This window comes from Lissotriton helveticus, chromosome 6 (genome assembly GCF_964261635.1).
Source record: "Lissotriton helveticus chromosome 6, aLisHel1.1, whole genome shotgun sequence".
NCBI classification, from domain to species: Eukaryota; Metazoa; Chordata; class Amphibia; order Caudata; family Salamandridae; genus Lissotriton; species Lissotriton helveticus.
Genome location: NC_136067.1, coordinates 1,087,643,313 through 1,087,658,585, shown reverse-complemented (window position 1 = coordinate 1,087,658,585; position 15,273 = coordinate 1,087,643,313). Strand labels below are relative to the sequence as shown.

At 45.5% G+C, this 15,273-nt stretch overlaps 16 non-coding genes across 16 annotated transcripts; 8 read left to right on the top strand and 8 right to left on the bottom strand.

Moving 5' to 3' along the window:
• Nucleotides 1–241: 241 nt before the first annotated feature.
• Nucleotides 242–348, bottom strand: LOC144764676 (U6 spliceosomal RNA). Its single transcript, XR_013596717.1, has one exon. It is a non-coding gene; the product is annotated as a U6 spliceosomal RNA (small nuclear RNA).
• Nucleotides 349–1,078: 730 nt separating this feature from the next.
• TRNAR-ACG (transfer RNA arginine (anticodon ACG)) lies at nucleotides 1,079–1,151 on the top strand. Its single transcript has one exon. It is a non-coding gene; the product is annotated as a tRNA-Arg (tRNA).
• A 1,025-nt stretch (nucleotides 1,152–2,176) lies between these two features.
• Nucleotides 2,177–2,283, bottom strand: LOC144764675 (U6 spliceosomal RNA). Its single transcript, XR_013596716.1, has one exon. It is a non-coding gene; the product is annotated as a U6 spliceosomal RNA (small nuclear RNA).
• A 730-nt stretch (nucleotides 2,284–3,013) lies between these two features.
• TRNAR-ACG (transfer RNA arginine (anticodon ACG)) lies at nucleotides 3,014–3,086 on the top strand. The gene has a single exon. It is a non-coding gene; the product is annotated as a tRNA-Arg (tRNA).
• A 1,025-nt stretch (nucleotides 3,087–4,111) lies between these two features.
• On the bottom strand, nucleotides 4,112–4,218 carry LOC144764674 (U6 spliceosomal RNA). The gene has a single exon (XR_013596715.1). It is a non-coding gene; the product is annotated as a U6 spliceosomal RNA (small nuclear RNA).
• A 730-nt stretch (nucleotides 4,219–4,948) lies between these two features.
• Nucleotides 4,949–5,021, top strand: TRNAR-ACG (transfer RNA arginine (anticodon ACG)). Its single transcript has one exon. It is a non-coding gene; the product is annotated as a tRNA-Arg (tRNA).
• A 1,025-nt stretch (nucleotides 5,022–6,046) lies between these two features.
• Nucleotides 6,047–6,153, bottom strand: LOC144764673 (U6 spliceosomal RNA). The gene has a single exon (XR_013596714.1). It is a non-coding gene; the product is annotated as a U6 spliceosomal RNA (small nuclear RNA).
• Nucleotides 6,154–6,883: 730 nt separating this feature from the next.
• On the top strand, nucleotides 6,884–6,956 carry TRNAR-ACG (transfer RNA arginine (anticodon ACG)). Its single transcript has one exon. It is a non-coding gene; the product is annotated as a tRNA-Arg (tRNA).
• A 1,015-nt stretch (nucleotides 6,957–7,971) lies between these two features.
• On the bottom strand, nucleotides 7,972–8,078 carry LOC144764672 (U6 spliceosomal RNA). The gene has a single exon (XR_013596713.1). It is a non-coding gene; the product is annotated as a U6 spliceosomal RNA (small nuclear RNA).
• Nucleotides 8,079–8,808: 730 nt separating this feature from the next.
• TRNAR-ACG (transfer RNA arginine (anticodon ACG)) lies at nucleotides 8,809–8,881 on the top strand. Its single transcript has one exon. It is a non-coding gene; the product is annotated as a tRNA-Arg (tRNA).
• Nucleotides 8,882–9,906: 1,025 nt separating this feature from the next.
• On the bottom strand, nucleotides 9,907–10,013 carry LOC144764671 (U6 spliceosomal RNA). Its single transcript, XR_013596712.1, has one exon. It is a non-coding gene; the product is annotated as a U6 spliceosomal RNA (small nuclear RNA).
• A 730-nt stretch (nucleotides 10,014–10,743) lies between these two features.
• On the top strand, nucleotides 10,744–10,816 carry TRNAR-ACG (transfer RNA arginine (anticodon ACG)). Its single transcript has one exon. It is a non-coding gene; the product is annotated as a tRNA-Arg (tRNA).
• Nucleotides 10,817–11,831: 1,015 nt separating this feature from the next.
• LOC144764669 (U6 spliceosomal RNA) lies at nucleotides 11,832–11,938 on the bottom strand. The gene has a single exon (XR_013596711.1). It is a non-coding gene; the product is annotated as a U6 spliceosomal RNA (small nuclear RNA).
• A 730-nt stretch (nucleotides 11,939–12,668) lies between these two features.
• Nucleotides 12,669–12,741, top strand: TRNAR-ACG (transfer RNA arginine (anticodon ACG)). Its single transcript has one exon. It is a non-coding gene; the product is annotated as a tRNA-Arg (tRNA).
• Nucleotides 12,742–13,766: 1,025 nt separating this feature from the next.
• On the bottom strand, nucleotides 13,767–13,873 carry LOC144764668 (U6 spliceosomal RNA). Its single transcript, XR_013596710.1, has one exon. It is a non-coding gene; the product is annotated as a U6 spliceosomal RNA (small nuclear RNA).
• Nucleotides 13,874–14,603: 730 nt separating this feature from the next.
• TRNAR-ACG (transfer RNA arginine (anticodon ACG)) lies at nucleotides 14,604–14,676 on the top strand. The gene has a single exon. It is a non-coding gene; the product is annotated as a tRNA-Arg (tRNA).
• Nucleotides 14,677–15,273: the final 597 nt, after the last annotated feature.

Sequence of the window (15,273 nt, the reverse complement as noted above, 5' to 3'; positions counted from 1 at the left end):
GGTGGTGAAGAATAATGACAGGGAGGCTGAAAAAGAGAAAGAAAAGTCCCAGAAGTCCAGCAGGCTTCCTTGTAAAATGCTGCTGGACATAGAGCGCACCTTCTTTACTGCAAGGCAAATACATTAAAAATGTTGAGGAGAGAAAATTTAAAAATACATATTACATGACACAGGACTGGAACCTGCTTTATTATTTCAATAAGTCTTGAAAACAAAGAAGATTTCTCTCCTAAAAGCTGTTAAAAATATGGAACGCTTCACGAATTTGCGTGTCATCCTTGCGCAGGGGCCATGCTAATCTTCTCTGTATCGTTCCAATTTTAGTATATGTGCTGCCGAAGCGAGCACACTGTATTGATGAACTGACAATGTTTATAAACTCTCTAAATCCACAGTCTCTAGACATAGGGTGGCCTGGCAGAGATGCTCAGATGGCCAGTAAGCATTCAAATCTGAGCCAATGGGCAAAAATGTATGAAGAGTAGCAATCCATTATTCTTCACTGCATTCGTGGTCCAAGACTTCACACACCGTAAGTATGTAGATTATGCCAGGGTTGCAAAGGCTCATGGTTTGGGCTACAGACAAGGAGCATTGTGACATCACGCTGCCTGTGGAACTTTGATATTAAAGGCGAAACAGCTGCACAGTAGGTTAGGTGAAGTGCTCTGAGTGTGGAAAGGCAGCATGCTTGGGTCCCTGGACAAGGTGAGCCTACGACAAGGTGTCTGAATTTTAACCCCTATTGTAATATTAAACTCCCTTTTGTTGTACCCGCCTACTTACTAAGGAGTTCACAAGCTCAGCCCCACACAGACCTGGAGCTGATTATGTTAACCCAGAGTATTTAAGAAACTGAGCCTGATCTAAAAGATTTTCTTGGATCTAGGACCATTTTGCCTAGCTTTTAGGTCCTTCCTTCTCCTAAAGTCCTTTGTACAACTTAGGAAAACCTCATAGAACAGACTTTCAGGTGGTCAGATGGGTTTCCTTGTGCCTTCACACACACACACACACACACACACACACACACGCTTTCTAGCCCTCTTAAGGACAAAAAGATAGGTGCAAATACATAGGGCCAGTGGCGCAATGGATAACGCGTCTGACTACGGATCAGAAGATTGTAGGTTCGACTCCTATCTGGCTCGGAAGGGTTGTAGGTCTCTTTTTCATTATGTTCCTGTGGTATTCTTATTTACCTCAGACTTAATGTAGGTTCAATATTCTCCAGCAGGACTCATCCAGCAGTTGTTCCACGGTAGAGCTGCAGTAATGGGACCACGGCTAGTTAAACGTTTCCCATTTGCTGCTGGACTCTACATGACGGCCGTCACGTGGTGTGCTGCTTTTGTATTTCAACATGGGTCCCTGATTCTATTAACTACATAAAAAAGCTTGTTGACAAAAGTGTGTGTGCGCGCGAGGGTCTGTGGACGCAGGCAGGTGTGTGCAATTGAATGCTTACCCATTTACATTTGTGAGAGGGACAAACCAACTCCTTGTGGGCTGCAGGCTTACAACTGGTAGCCCCAGTAGCCAGGCAGAACCACAGTTAAGGAGAGAGAGGAAGTTGGTCCATTATTAGAGAAGAACCATGAGCATCTTGCCCTGCTACCTTCTTCCCCTCTCAGCCACGATCGGCCACGATCGGCCAAGACCTCTCTATTAGGGCGGAGGGTGAACATTTCTTGGACCTCAGAAACTTAGGGATGTAGACCCAATATGTCCTCCAAGCGCCTAGAGACCTGGTGCCCAATCTGGCGTGGTGTTTTTCAGCATACCCGACCAATCTGGTTGCAAGGCAGATTTTAACAGTACTGCTGAAAAGGGACTCCCAGGCATCCCTGAGGCCATCATTTGCATAGGCCCTGCCCTTCTCTTTATCCTGCTTCCCACAAAGCAACTCATCACTAGCAGCAGTATAGATTTGGAGGTGGTGAAGAATAATGACAGGGAGGCTGAAAAAGAGAAAGAAAAGTCCCAGAAGTCCAGCAGGCTTCCTTGTAAAATGCTGCTGGACATAGAGCGCACCTTCTTTACTGCAAGGCAAATACATTAAAAATGTTGAGGAGAGACAATTTAAAAATACATATTACATGACACAGGACTGGAACCTGCTTTATTATTTCAATAAGTCTTGAAAACAAAGAAGATTTCTCTCCTAAAAGCTGTTAAAAATATGGAACGCTTCACGAATTTGCGTGTCATCCTTGCGCAGGGGCCATGCTAATCTTCTCTGTATCGTTCCAATTTTAGTATATGTGCTGCCGAAGCGAGCACACTTTATTGATGAACTGACAATGTTTATAAACTCTCTAAATCCACAGTCTCTAGACATAGGGTGGCCTGGCAGAGATGCTCAGATGGCCAGTAAGCATTCAAATCTGAGCCAATGGGCAAAAATGTATGAAGAGTAGCAATCCATTATTCTTCACTGCATTCGTGGTCCAAGACTTCACACACCGTAAGTATGTAGATTATGCCAGGGTTGCAAAGGCTCATGGTTTGGGCTACAGACAAGGAGCATTGTGACATCACGCTGCCTGTGGAACTTTGATATTAAAGGCGAAACAGCTGCACAGTAGGTTAGGTGAAGTGCTCTGAGTGTGGAAAGGCAGCATGCTTGGGTCCCTGGACAAGGTGAGCCTACGACAAGGTGTCTGAATTTTAACCCCTATTGTAATATTAAACTCCCTTTTGTTGTACCCGCCTACTTACTAAGGAGTTCACAAGCTCAGCCCCACACAGACCTGGAGCTGATTATGTTAACCCAGAGTATTTAAGAAACTGAGCCTGATCTAAAAGATATTCTTGGATCTAGGACCATTTTGCCTAGCTTTTAGGTCCTTCCTTCTCCTAAAGTCCTTTGTACAACTTAGGAAAACCTCATAGAACAGACTTTCAGGTGGTCAGATGGGTTTCCTTGTGCCTTCACACACACACACACACACACACACACACACACGCTTTCTAGCCCTCTTAAGGACAACAAGATAGGTGTAAATACATAGGGCCAGTGGCGCAATGGATAACGCGTCTGACTACGGATCAGAAGATTGTAGGTTCGACTCCTATCTGGCTCGGAAGGGTTGTAGGTCTCTTTTTCATTATGTTCCTGTGGTATTCTTATTTACCTCAGACTTAATGTAGGTTCAATATTCTCCAGCAGGACTCATCCAGCAGTTGTTCCACGGTAGAGCTGCAGTAATAGGACCACGGCTAGTTAAACGTTTCCCATTTGCTGCTGGACTCTACATGACGGCCGTCACGTGGTGTGCTGCTTTTGTATTTCAACATGGGTCCCTGATTCTCTTAACTACATAAAAAAGCTTGTTGACAAAATTGTGTGTGCGCGCGAGGGTCTGTGGACGCAGGCAGGTGTGTGCAATTGAATGCTTACCCATTTACATTTGTGAGAGGGACAAACCAACTCCTTGTGGGCTGCAGGCTTACAACTGGTAGCCCCAGTAGCCAGGCAGAACCACAGTTAAGGAGAGAGAGGAAGTTGGTCCATTATTAGAGAAGAACCATGAGCATCTTGCCCTGCTACCTTCTTCCCCTCTCGGCCACGATCGGCCACGATCGGCCAAGACCTCTCTATTAGGGCGGAGGGTGAACATTTCTTGGACCTCAGAAACTTAGGGATGTAGACCCAATATGTCCTCCAAGCGCCTAGAGACCTGGTGCCCAATCTGGCGTGGTGTTTTTCAGCATACCCGACCAATCTGGTTGCAAGGCAGATTTTAACAGTACTGCTGAAAAGGGACTCCCAGGCATCCCTGAGGCCATCATTTGCATAGGCCCTGCCCTTCTCTTTATCCTGCTTGCCACAAAGCAACTCATCACTAGCAGCAGTATAGATTTGGAGGTGGTGAAGAATAATGACAGGGAGGCTGAAAAAGAGAAAGAAAAGTCCCAGAAGTCCAGCAGGCTTCCTTGTAAAATGCTGCTGGACATAGAGCGCACCTTCTTTACTGCAAGGCAAATACATTAAAAATGTTGAGGAGAGACAATTTAAAAATACATATTACATGACACAGGACTGGAACCTGCTTTATTATTTCAATAAGTCTTGAAAACAAAGAAGATTTCTCTCCTAAAAGCTGTTAAAAATATGGAACGCTTCACGAATTTGCGTGTCATCCTTGCGCAGGGGCCATGCTAATCTTCTCTGTATCGTTCCAATTTTAGTATATGTGCTGCCGAAGCGAGCACACTGTATTGATGAACTGACAATGTTTATAAACTCTCTAAATCCACAGTCTCTAGACATAGGGTGGCCTGGCAGAGATGCTCAGATGGCCAGTAAGCATTCAAATCTGAGCCAATGGGCAAAAATGTATGAAGAGTAGCAATCCATTATTCTTCACTGCATTCGTGGTCCAAGACTTCACACACCGTAAGTATGTAGATTATGCCAGGGTTGCAAAGGCTCATGGTTTGGGCTACAGACAAGGAGCATTGTGACATCACGCTGCCTGTGGAACTTTGATATTAAAGGCGAAACAGCTGCACAGTAGGTTAGGTGAAGTGCTCTGAGTGTGGAAAGGCAGCATGCTTGGGTCCCTGGACAAGGTGAGCCTACGACAAGGTGTCTGAATTTTAACCCCTATTGTAATATTAAACTCCCTTTTGTTGTACCCGCCTACTTACTAAGGAGTTCACAAGCTCAGCCCCACACAGACCTGGAGCTGATTATGTTAACCCAGAGTATTTAAGAAACTGAGCCTGATCTAAAAGATTTTCTTGGATCTAGGACCATTTTGCCTAGCTTTTAGGTCCTTCCTTCTCCTAAAGTCCTTTGTACAACTTAGGAAAACCTCATAGAACAGACTTTCAGGTGGTCAGATGGGTTTCCTTGTGCCTTCACACACACACACACACACACACACACACACACGCTTTCTAGCCCTCTTAAGGACAAAAAGATAGGTGCAAATACATAGGGCCAGTGGCGCAATGGATAACGCGTCTGACTACGGATCAGAAGATTGTAGGTTCGACTCCTATCTGGCTCGGAAGGGTTGTAGGTCTCTTTTTCATTATGTTCCTGTGGTATTCTTATTTACCTCAGACTTAATGTAGGTTCAATATTCTCCAGCAGGACTCATCCAGCAGTTGTTCCACGGTAGAGCTGCAGTAATGGGACCACGGCTAGTTAAACGTTTCCCATTTGCTGCTGGACTCTACATGACGGCCGTCACGTGGTGTGCTGCTTTTGTATTTCAACATGGGTCCCTGATTCTATTAACTACATAAAAAAGCTTGTTGACAAAAGTGTGTGTGCGCGCGAGGGTCTGTGGACGCAGGCAGGTGTGTGCAATTGAATGCTTACCCATTTACATTTGTGAGAGGGACAAACCAACTCCTTGTGGGCTGCAGGCTTACAACTGGTAGCCCCAGTAGCCAGGCAGAACCACAGTTAAGGAGAGAGAGGAAGTTGGTCCATTATTAGAGAAGAACCATGAGCATCTTGCCCTGCTACCTTCTTCCCCTCTCAGCCACGATCGGCCACGATCGGCCAAGACCTCTCTATTAGGGCGGAGGGTGAACATTTCTTGGACCTCAGAAACTTAGGGATGTAGACCCAATATGTCCTCCAAGCGCCTAGAGACCTGGTGCCCAATCTGGCGTGGTGTTTTTCAGCATACCCGACCAATCTGGTTGCAAGGCAGATTTTAACAGTACTGCTGAAAAGGGACTCCCAGGCATCCCTGAGGCCATCATTTGCATAGGCCCTGCCCTTCTCTTTATCCTGCTTCCCACAAAGCAACTCATCACTAGCAGCAGTATAGATTTGGAGGTGGTGAAGAATAATGACAGGGAGGCTGAAAAAGAGAAAGAAAAGTCCCAGAAGTCCAGCAGGCTTCCTTGTAAAATGCTGCTGGACATAGAGCGCACCTTCTTTACTGCAAGGCAAATACATTAAAAATGTTGAGGAGAGACAATTTAAAAATACATATTACATGACACAGGACTGGAACCTGCTTTATTATTTCAATAAGTCTTGAAAACAAAGAAGATTTCTCTCCTAAAAGCTGTTAAAAATATGGAACGCTTCACGAATTTGCGTGTCATCCTTGCGCAGGGGCCATGCTAATCTTCTCTGTATCGTTCCAATTTTAGTATATGTGCTGCCGAAGCGAGCACACTTTATTGATGAACTGACAATGTTTATAAACTCTCTAAATCCACAGTCTCTAGACATAGGGTGGCCTGGCAGAGATGCTCAGATGGCCAGTAAGCATTCAAATCTGAGCCAATGGGCAAAAATGTATGAAGAGTAGCAATCCATTATTCTTCACTGCATTCGTGGTCCAAGACTTCACACACCGTAAGTATGTAGATTATGCCAGGGTTGCAAAGGCTCATGGTTTGGGCTACAGACAAGGAGCATTGTGACATCACGCTGCCTGTGGAACTTTGATATTAAAGGCGAAACAGCTGCACAGTAGGTTAGGTGAAGTGCTCTGAGTGTGGAAAGGCAGCATGCTTGGGTCCCTGGACAAGGTGAGCCTACGACAAGGTGTCTGAATTTTAACCCCTATTGTAATATTAAACTCCCTTTTGTTGTACCCGCCTACTTACTAAGGAGTTCACAAGCTCAGCCCCACACAGACCTGGAGCTGATTATGTTAACCCAGAGTATTTAAGAAACTGAGCCTGATCTAAAAGATATTCTTGGATCTAGGACCATTTTGCCTAGCTTTTAGGTCCTTCCTTCTCCTAAAGTCCTTTGTACAACTTAGGAAAACCTCATAGAACAGACTTTCAGGTGGTCAGATGGGTTTCCTTGTGCCTTCACACACACACACACACACACACACACACACACGCTTTCTAGCCCTCTTAAGGACAACAAGATAGGTGTAAATACATAGGGCCAGTGGCGCAATGGATAACGCGTCTGACTACGGATCAGAAGATTGTAGGTTCGACTCCTATCTGGCTCGGAAGGGTTGTAGGTCTCTTTTTCATTATGTTCCTGTGGTATTCTTATTTACCTCAGACTTAATGTAGGTTCAATATTCTCCAGCAGGACTCATCCAGCAGTTGTTCCACGGTAGAGCTGCAGTAATAGGACCACGGCTAGTTAAACGTTTCCCATTTGCTGCTGGACTCTACATGACGGCCGTCACGTGGTGTGCTGCTTTTGTATTTCAACATGGGTCCCTGATTCTCTTAACTACATAAAAAAGCTTGTTGACAAAATTGTGTGTGCGCGCGAGGGTCTGTGGACGCAGGCAGGTGTGTGCAATTGAATGCTTACCCATTTACATTTGTGAGAGGGACAAACCAACTCCTTGTGGGCTGCAGGCTTACAACTGGTAGCCCCAGTAGCCAGGCAGAACCACAGTTAAGGAGAGAGAGGAAGTTGGTCCATTATTAGAGAAGAACCATGAGCATCTTGCCCTGCTACCTTCTTCCCCTCTCAGCCACGATCGGCCAAGACCTCTCTATTAGGGCGGAGGGTGAACATTTCTTGGACCTCAGAAACTTAGGGATGTAGACCCAATATGTCCTCCAAGCGCCTAGAGACCTGGTGCCCAATCTGGCGTGGTGTTTTTCAGCATACCCGACCAATCTGGTTGCAAGGCAGATTTTAACAGTACTGCTGAAAAGGGACTCCCAGGCATCCCTGAGGCCATCATTTGCATAGGCCCTGCCCTTCTCTTTATCCTGCTTCCCACAAAGCAACTCATCACTAGCAGCAGTATAGATTTGGAGGTGGTGAAGAATAATGACAGGGAGGCTGAAAAAGAGAAAGAAAAGTCCCAGAAGTCCAGCAGGCTTCCTTGTAAAATGCTGCTGGACATAGAGCGCACCTTCTTTACTGCAAGGCAAATACATTAAAAATGTTGAGGAGAGACAATTTAAAAATACATATTACATGACACAGGACTGGAACCTGCTTTATTATTTCAATAAGTCTTGAAAACAAAGAAGATTTCTCTCCTAAAAGCTGTTAAAAATATGGAACGCTTCACGAATTTGCGTGTCATCCTTGCGCAGGGGCCATGCTAATCTTCTCTGTATCGTTCCAATTTTAGTATATGTGCTGCCGAAGCGAGCACACTGTATTGATGAACTGACAATGTTTATAAACTCTCTAAATCCACAGTCTCTAGACATAGGGTGGCCTGGCAGAGATGCTCAGATGGCCAGTAAGCATTCAAATCTGAGCCAATGGGCAAAAATGTATGAAGAGTAGCAATCCATTATTCTTCACTGCATTCGTGGTCCAAGACTTCACACACCGTAAGTATGTAGATTATGCCAGGGTTGCAAAGGCTCATGGTTTGGGCTACAGACAAGGAGCATTGTGACATCACGCTGCCTGTGGAACTTTGATATTAAAGGCGAAACAGCTGCACAGTAGGTTAGGTGAAGTGCTCTGAGTGTGGAAAGGCAGCATGCTTGGGTCCCTGGACAAGGTGAGCCTACGACAAGGTGTCTGAATTTTAACCCCTATTGTAATATTAAACTCCCTTTTGTTGTACCCGCCTACTTACTAAGGAGTTCACAAGCTCAGCCCCACACAGACCTGGAGCTGATTATGTTAACCCAGAGTATTTAAGAAACTGAGCCTGATCTAAAAGATATTCTTGGATCTAGGACCATTTTGCCTAGCTTTTAGGTCCTTCCTTCTCCTAAAGTCCTTTGTACAACTTAGGAAAACCTCATAGAACAGACTTTCAGGTGGTCAGATGGGTTTCCTTGTGCCTTCACACACACACACACACACACACACACACACACGCTTTCTAGCCCTCTTAAGGACAACAAGATAGGTGTAAATACATAGGGCCAGTGGCGCAATGGATAACGCGTCTGACTACGGATCAGAAGATTGTAGGTTCGACTCCTATCTGGCTCGGAAGGGTTGTAGGTCTCTTTTTCATTATGTTCCTGTGGTATTCTTATTTACCTCAGACTTAATGTAGGTTCAATATTCTCCAGCAGGACTCATCCAGCAGTTGTTCCACGGTAGAGCTGCAGTAATAGGACCACGGCTAGTTAAACGTTTCCCATTTGCTGCTGGACTCTACATGACGGCCGTCACGTGGTGTGCTGCTTTTGTATTTCAACATGGGTCCCTGATTCTCTTAACTACATAAAAAAGCTTGTTGACAAAATTGTGTGTGCGCGCGAGGGTCTGTGGACGCAGGCAGGTGTGTGCAATTGAATGCTTACCCATTTACATTTGTGAGAGGGACAAACCAACTCCTAGTGGGCTGCAGGCTTACAACTGGTAGCCCCAGTAGCCAGGCAGAACCACAGTTAAGGAGAGAGAGGAAGTTGGTCCATTATTAGAGAAGAACCATGAGCATCTTGCCCTGCTACCTTCTTCCCCTCTCAGCCACGATCGGCCACGATCGGCCAAGACCTCTCTATTAGGGCGGAGGGTGAACATTTCTTGGACCTCAGAAACTTAGGGATGTAGACCCAATATGTCCTCCAAGCGCCTAGAGACCTGGTGCCCAATCTGGCGTGGTGTTTTTCAGCATACCCGACCAATCTGGTTGCAAGGCAGATTTTAACAGTACTGCTGAAAAGGGACTCCCAGGCATCCCTGAGGCCATCATTTGCATAGGCCCTGCCCTTCTCTTTATCCTGCTTCCCACAAAGCAACTCATCACTAGCAGCAGTATAGATTTGGAGGTGGTGAAGAATAATGACAGGGAGGCTGAAAAAGAGAAAGAAAAGTCCCAGAAGTCCAGCAGGCTTCCTTGTAAAATGCTGCTGGACATAGAGCGCACCTTCTTTACTGCAAGGCAAATACATTAAAAATGTTGAGGAGAGACAATTTAAAAATACATATTACATGACACAGGACTGGAACCTGCTTTATTATTTCAATAAGTCTTGAAAACAAAGAAGATTTCTCTCCTAAAAGCTGTTAAAAATATGGAACGCTTCACGAATTTGCGTGTCATCCTTGCGCAGGGGCCATGCTAATCTTCTCTGTATCGTTCCAATTTTAGTATATGTGCTGCCGAAGCGAGCACACTTTATTGATGAACTGACAATGTTTATAAACTCTCTAAATCCACAGTCTCTAGACATAGGGTGGCCTGGCAGAGATGCTCAGATGGCCAGTAAGCATTCAAATCTGAGCCAATGGGCAAAAATGTATGAAGAGTAGCAATCCATTATTCTTCACTGCATTCGTGGTCCAAGACTTCACACACCGTAAGTATGTAGATTATGCCAGGGTTGCAAAGGCTCATGGTTTGGGCTACAGACAAGGAGCATTGTGACATCACGCTGCCTGTGGAACTTTGATATTAAAGGCGAAACAGCTGCACAGTAGGTTAGGTGAAGTGCTCTGAGTGTGGAAAGGCAGCATGCTTGGGTCCCTGGACAAGGTGAGCCTACGACAAGGTGTCTGAATTTTAACCCCTATTGTAATATTAAACTCCCTTTTGTTGTACCCGCCTACTTACTAAGGAGTTCACAAGCTCAGCCCCACACAGACCTGGAGCTGATTATGTTAACCCAGAGTATTTAAGAAACTGAGCCTGATCTAAAAGATATTCTTGGATCTAGGACCATTTTGCCTAGCTTTTAGGTCCTTCCTTCTCCTAAAGTCCTTTGTACAACTTAGGAAAACCTCATAGAACAGACTTTCAGGTGGTCAGATGGGTTTCCTTGTGCCTTCACACACACACACACACACACACACACACACACGCTTTCTAGCCCTCTTAAGGACAACAAGATAGGTGTAAATACATAGGGCCAGTGGCGCAATGGATAACGCGTCTGACTACGGATCAGAAGATTGTAGGTTCGACTCCTATCTGGCTCGGAAGGGTTGTAGGTCTCTTTTTCATTATGTTCCTGTGGTATTCTTATTTACCTCAGACTTAATGTAGGTTCAATATTCTCCAGCAGGACTCATCCAGCAGTTGTTCCACGGTAGAGCTGCAGTAATAGGACCACGGCTAGTTAAACGTTTCCCATTTGCTGCTGGACTCTACATGACGGCCGTCACGTGGTGTGCTGCTTTTGTATTTCAACATGGGTCCCTGATTCTCTTAACTACATAAAAAAGCTTGTTGACAAAATTGTGTGTGCGCGCGAGGGTCTGTGGACGCAGGCAGGTGTGTGCAATTGAATGCTTACCCATTTACATTTGTGAGAGGGACAAACCAACTCCTTGTGGGCTGCAGGCTTACAACTGGTAGCCCCAGTAGCCAGGCAGAACCACAGTTAAGGAGAGAGAGGAAGTTGGTCCATTATTAGAGAAGAACCATGAGCATCTTGCCCTGCTACCTTCTTCCCCTCTCAGCCACGATCGGCCAAGACCTCTCTATTAGGGCGGAGGGTGAACATTTCTTGGACCTCAGAAACTTAGGGATGTAGACCCAATATGTCCTCCAAGCGCCTAGAGACCTGGTGCCCAATCTGGCGTGGTGTTTTTCAGCATACCCGACCAATCTGGTTGCAAGGCAGATTTTAACAGTACTGCTGAAAAGGGACTCCCAGGCATCCCTGAGGCCATCATTTGCATAGGCCCTGCCCTTCTCTTTATCCTGCTTCCCACAAAGCAACTCATCACTAGCAGCAGTATAGATTTGGAGGTGGTGAAGAATAATGACAGGGAGGCTGAAAAAGAGAAAGAAAAGTCCCAGAAGTCCAGCAGGCTTCCTTGTAAAATGCTGCTGGACATAGAGCGCACCTTCTTTACTGCAAGGCAAATACATTAAAAATGTTGAGGAGAGACAATTTAAAAATACATATTACATGACACAGGACTGGAACCTGCTTTATTATTTCAATAAGTCTTGAAAACAAAGAAGATTTCTCTCCTAAAAGCTGTTAAAAATATGGAACGCTTCACGAATTTGCGTGTCATCCTTGCGCAGGGGCCATGCTAATCTTCTCTGTATCGTTCCAATTTTAGTATATGTGCTGCCGAAGCGAGCACACTGTATTGATGAACTGACAATGTTTATAAACTCTCTAAATCCACAGTCTCTAGACATAGGGTGGCCTGGCAGAGATGCTCAGATGGCCAGTAAGCATTCAAATCTGAGCCAATGGGCAAAAATGTATGAAGAGTAGCAATCCATTATTCTTCACTGCATTCGTGGTCCAAGACTTCACACACCGTAAGTATGTAGATTATGCCAGGGTTGCAAAGGCTCATGGTTTGGGCTACAGACAAGGAGCATTGTGACATCACGCTGCCTGTGGAACTTTGATATTAAAGGCGAAACAGCTGCACAGTAGGTTAGGTGAAGTGCTCTGAGTGTGGAAAGGCAGCATGCTTGGGTCCCTGGACAAGGTGAGCCTACGACAAGGTGTCTGAATTTTAACCCCTATTGTAATATTAAACTCCCTTTTGTTGTACCCGCCTACTTACTAAGGAGTTCACAAGCTCAGCCCCACACAGACCTGGAGCTGATTATGTTAACCCAGAGTATTTAAGAAACTGAGCCTGATCTAAAAGATATTCTTGGATCTAGGACCATTTTGCCTAGCTTTTAGGTCCTTCCTTCTCCTAAAGTCCTTTGTACAACTTAGGAAAACCTCATAGAACAGACTTTCAGGTGGTCAGATGGGTTTCCTTGTGCCTTCACACACACACACACACACACACACACACACACGCTTTCTAGCCCTCTTAAGGACAACAAGATAGGTGTAAATACATAGGGCCAGTGGCGCAATGGATAACGCGTCTGACTACGGATCAGAAGATTGTAGGTTCGACTCCTATCTGGCTCGGAAGGGTTGTAGGTCTCTTTTTCATTATGTTCCTGTGGTATTCTTATTTACCTCAGACTTAATGTAGGTTCAATATTCTCCAGCAGGACTCATCCAGCAGTTGTTCCACGGTAGAGCTGCAGTAATAGGACCACGGCTAGTTAAACGTTTCCCATTTGCTGCTGGACTCTACATGACGGCCGTCACGTGGTGTGCTGCTTTTGTATTTCAACATGGGTCCCTGATTCTCTTAACTACATAAAAAAGCTTGTTGACAAAATTGTGTGTGCGCGCGAGGGTCTGTGGACGCAGGCAGGTGTGTGCAATTGAATGCTTACCCATTTACATTTGTGAGAGGGACAAACCAACTCCTAGTGGGCTGCAGGCTTACAACTGGTAGCCCCAGTAGCCAGGCAGAACCACAGTTAAGGAGAGAGAGGAAGTTGGTCCATTATTAGAGAAGAACCATGAGCATCTTGCCCTGCTACCTTCTTCCCCTCTCAGCCACGATCGGCCACGATCGGCCAAGACCTCTCTATTAGGGCGGAGGGTGAACATTTCTTGGACCTCAGAAACTTAGGGATGTAGACCCAATATGTCCTCCAAGCGCCTAGAGACCTGGTGCCCAATCTGGCGTGGTGTTTTTCAGCATACCCGACCAATCTGGTTGCAAGGCAGATTTTAACAGTACTGCTGAAAAGGGACTCCCAGGCATCCCTGAGGCCATCATTTGCATAGGCCCTGCCCTTCTCTTTATCCTGCTTCCCACAAAGCAACTCATCACTAGCAGCAGTATAGATTTGGAGGTGGTGAAGAATAATGACAGGGAGGCTGAAAAAGAGAAAGAAAAGTCCCAGAAGTCCAGCAGGCTTCCTTGTAAAATGCTGCTGGACATAGAGCGCACCTTCTTTACTGCAAGGCAAATACATTAAAAATGTTGAGGAGAGACAATTTAAAAATACATATTACATGACACAGGACTGGAACCTGCTTTATTATTTCAATAAGTCTTGAAAACAAAGAAGATTTCTCTCCTAAAAGCTGTTAAAAATATGGAACGCTTCACGAATTTGCGTGTCATCCTTGCGCAGGGGCCATGCTAATCTTCTCTGTATCGTTCCAATTTTAGTATATGTGCTGCCGAAGCGAGCACACTTTATTGATGAACTGACAATGTTTATAAACTCTCTAAATCCACAGTCTCTAGACATAGGGTGGCCTGGCAGAGATGCTCAGATGGCCAGTAAGCATTCAAATCTGAGCCAATGGGCAAAAATGTATGAAGAGTAGCAATCCATTATTCTTCACTGCATTCGTGGTCCAAGACTTCACACACCGTAAGTATGTAGATTATGCCAGGGTTGCAAAGGCTCATGGTTTGGGCTACAGACAAGGAGCATTGTGACATCACGCTGCCTGTGGAACTTTGATATTAAAGGCGAAACAGCTGCACAGTAGGTTAGGTGAAGTGCTCTGAGTGTGGAAAGGCAGCATGCTTGGGTCCCTGGACAAGGTGAGCCTACGACAAGGTGTCTGAATTTTAACCCCTATTGTAATATTAAACTCCCTTTTGTTGTACCCGCCTACTTACTAAGGAGTTCACAAGCTCAGCCCCACACAGACCTGGAGCTGATTATGTTAACCCAGAGTATTTAAGAAACTGAGCCTGATCTAAAAGATATTCTTGGATCTAGGACCATTTTGCCTAGCTTTTAGGTCCTTCCTTCTCCTAAAGTCCTTTGTACAACTTAGGAAAACCTCATAGAACAGACTTTCAGGTGGTCAGATGGGTTTCCTTGTGCCTTCACACACACACACACACACACACACACACACACGCTTTCTAGCCCTCTTAAGGACAACAAGATAGGTGTAAATACATAGGGCCAGTGGCGCAATGGATAACGCGTCTGACTACGGATCAGAAGATTGTAGGTTCGACTCCTATCTGGCTCGGAAGGGTTGTAGGTCTCTTTTTCATTATGTTCCTGTGGTATTCTTATTTACCTCAGACTTAATGTAGGTTCAATATTCTCCAGCAGGACTCATCCAGCAGTTGTTCCACGGTAGAGCTGCAGTAATAGGACCACGGCTAGTTAAACGTTTCCCATTTGCTGCTGGACTCTACATGACGGCCGTCACGTGGTGTGCTGCTTTTGTATTTCAACATGGGTCCCTGATTCTCTTAACTACATAAAAAAGCTTGTTGACAAAATTGTGTGTGCGCGCGAGGGTCTGTGGACGCAGGCAGGTGTGTGCAATTGAATGCTTACCCATTTACATTTGTGAGAGGGACAAACCAACTCCTTGTGGGCTGCAGGCTTACAACTGGTAGCCCCAGTAGCCAGGCAGAACCACAGTTAAGGAGAGAGAGGAAGTTGGTCCATTATTAGAGAAGAACCATGAGCATCTTGCCCTGCTACCTTCTTCCCCTCTCAGCCACGATCGGCCAAGACCTCTCTATTAGGGCGGAGGGTGAACATTTCTTGGACCTCAGAAACTTAGGGATGTAGACCCAATATGTCCTCCAAGCGCCTAGAGACCTGGTGCCCA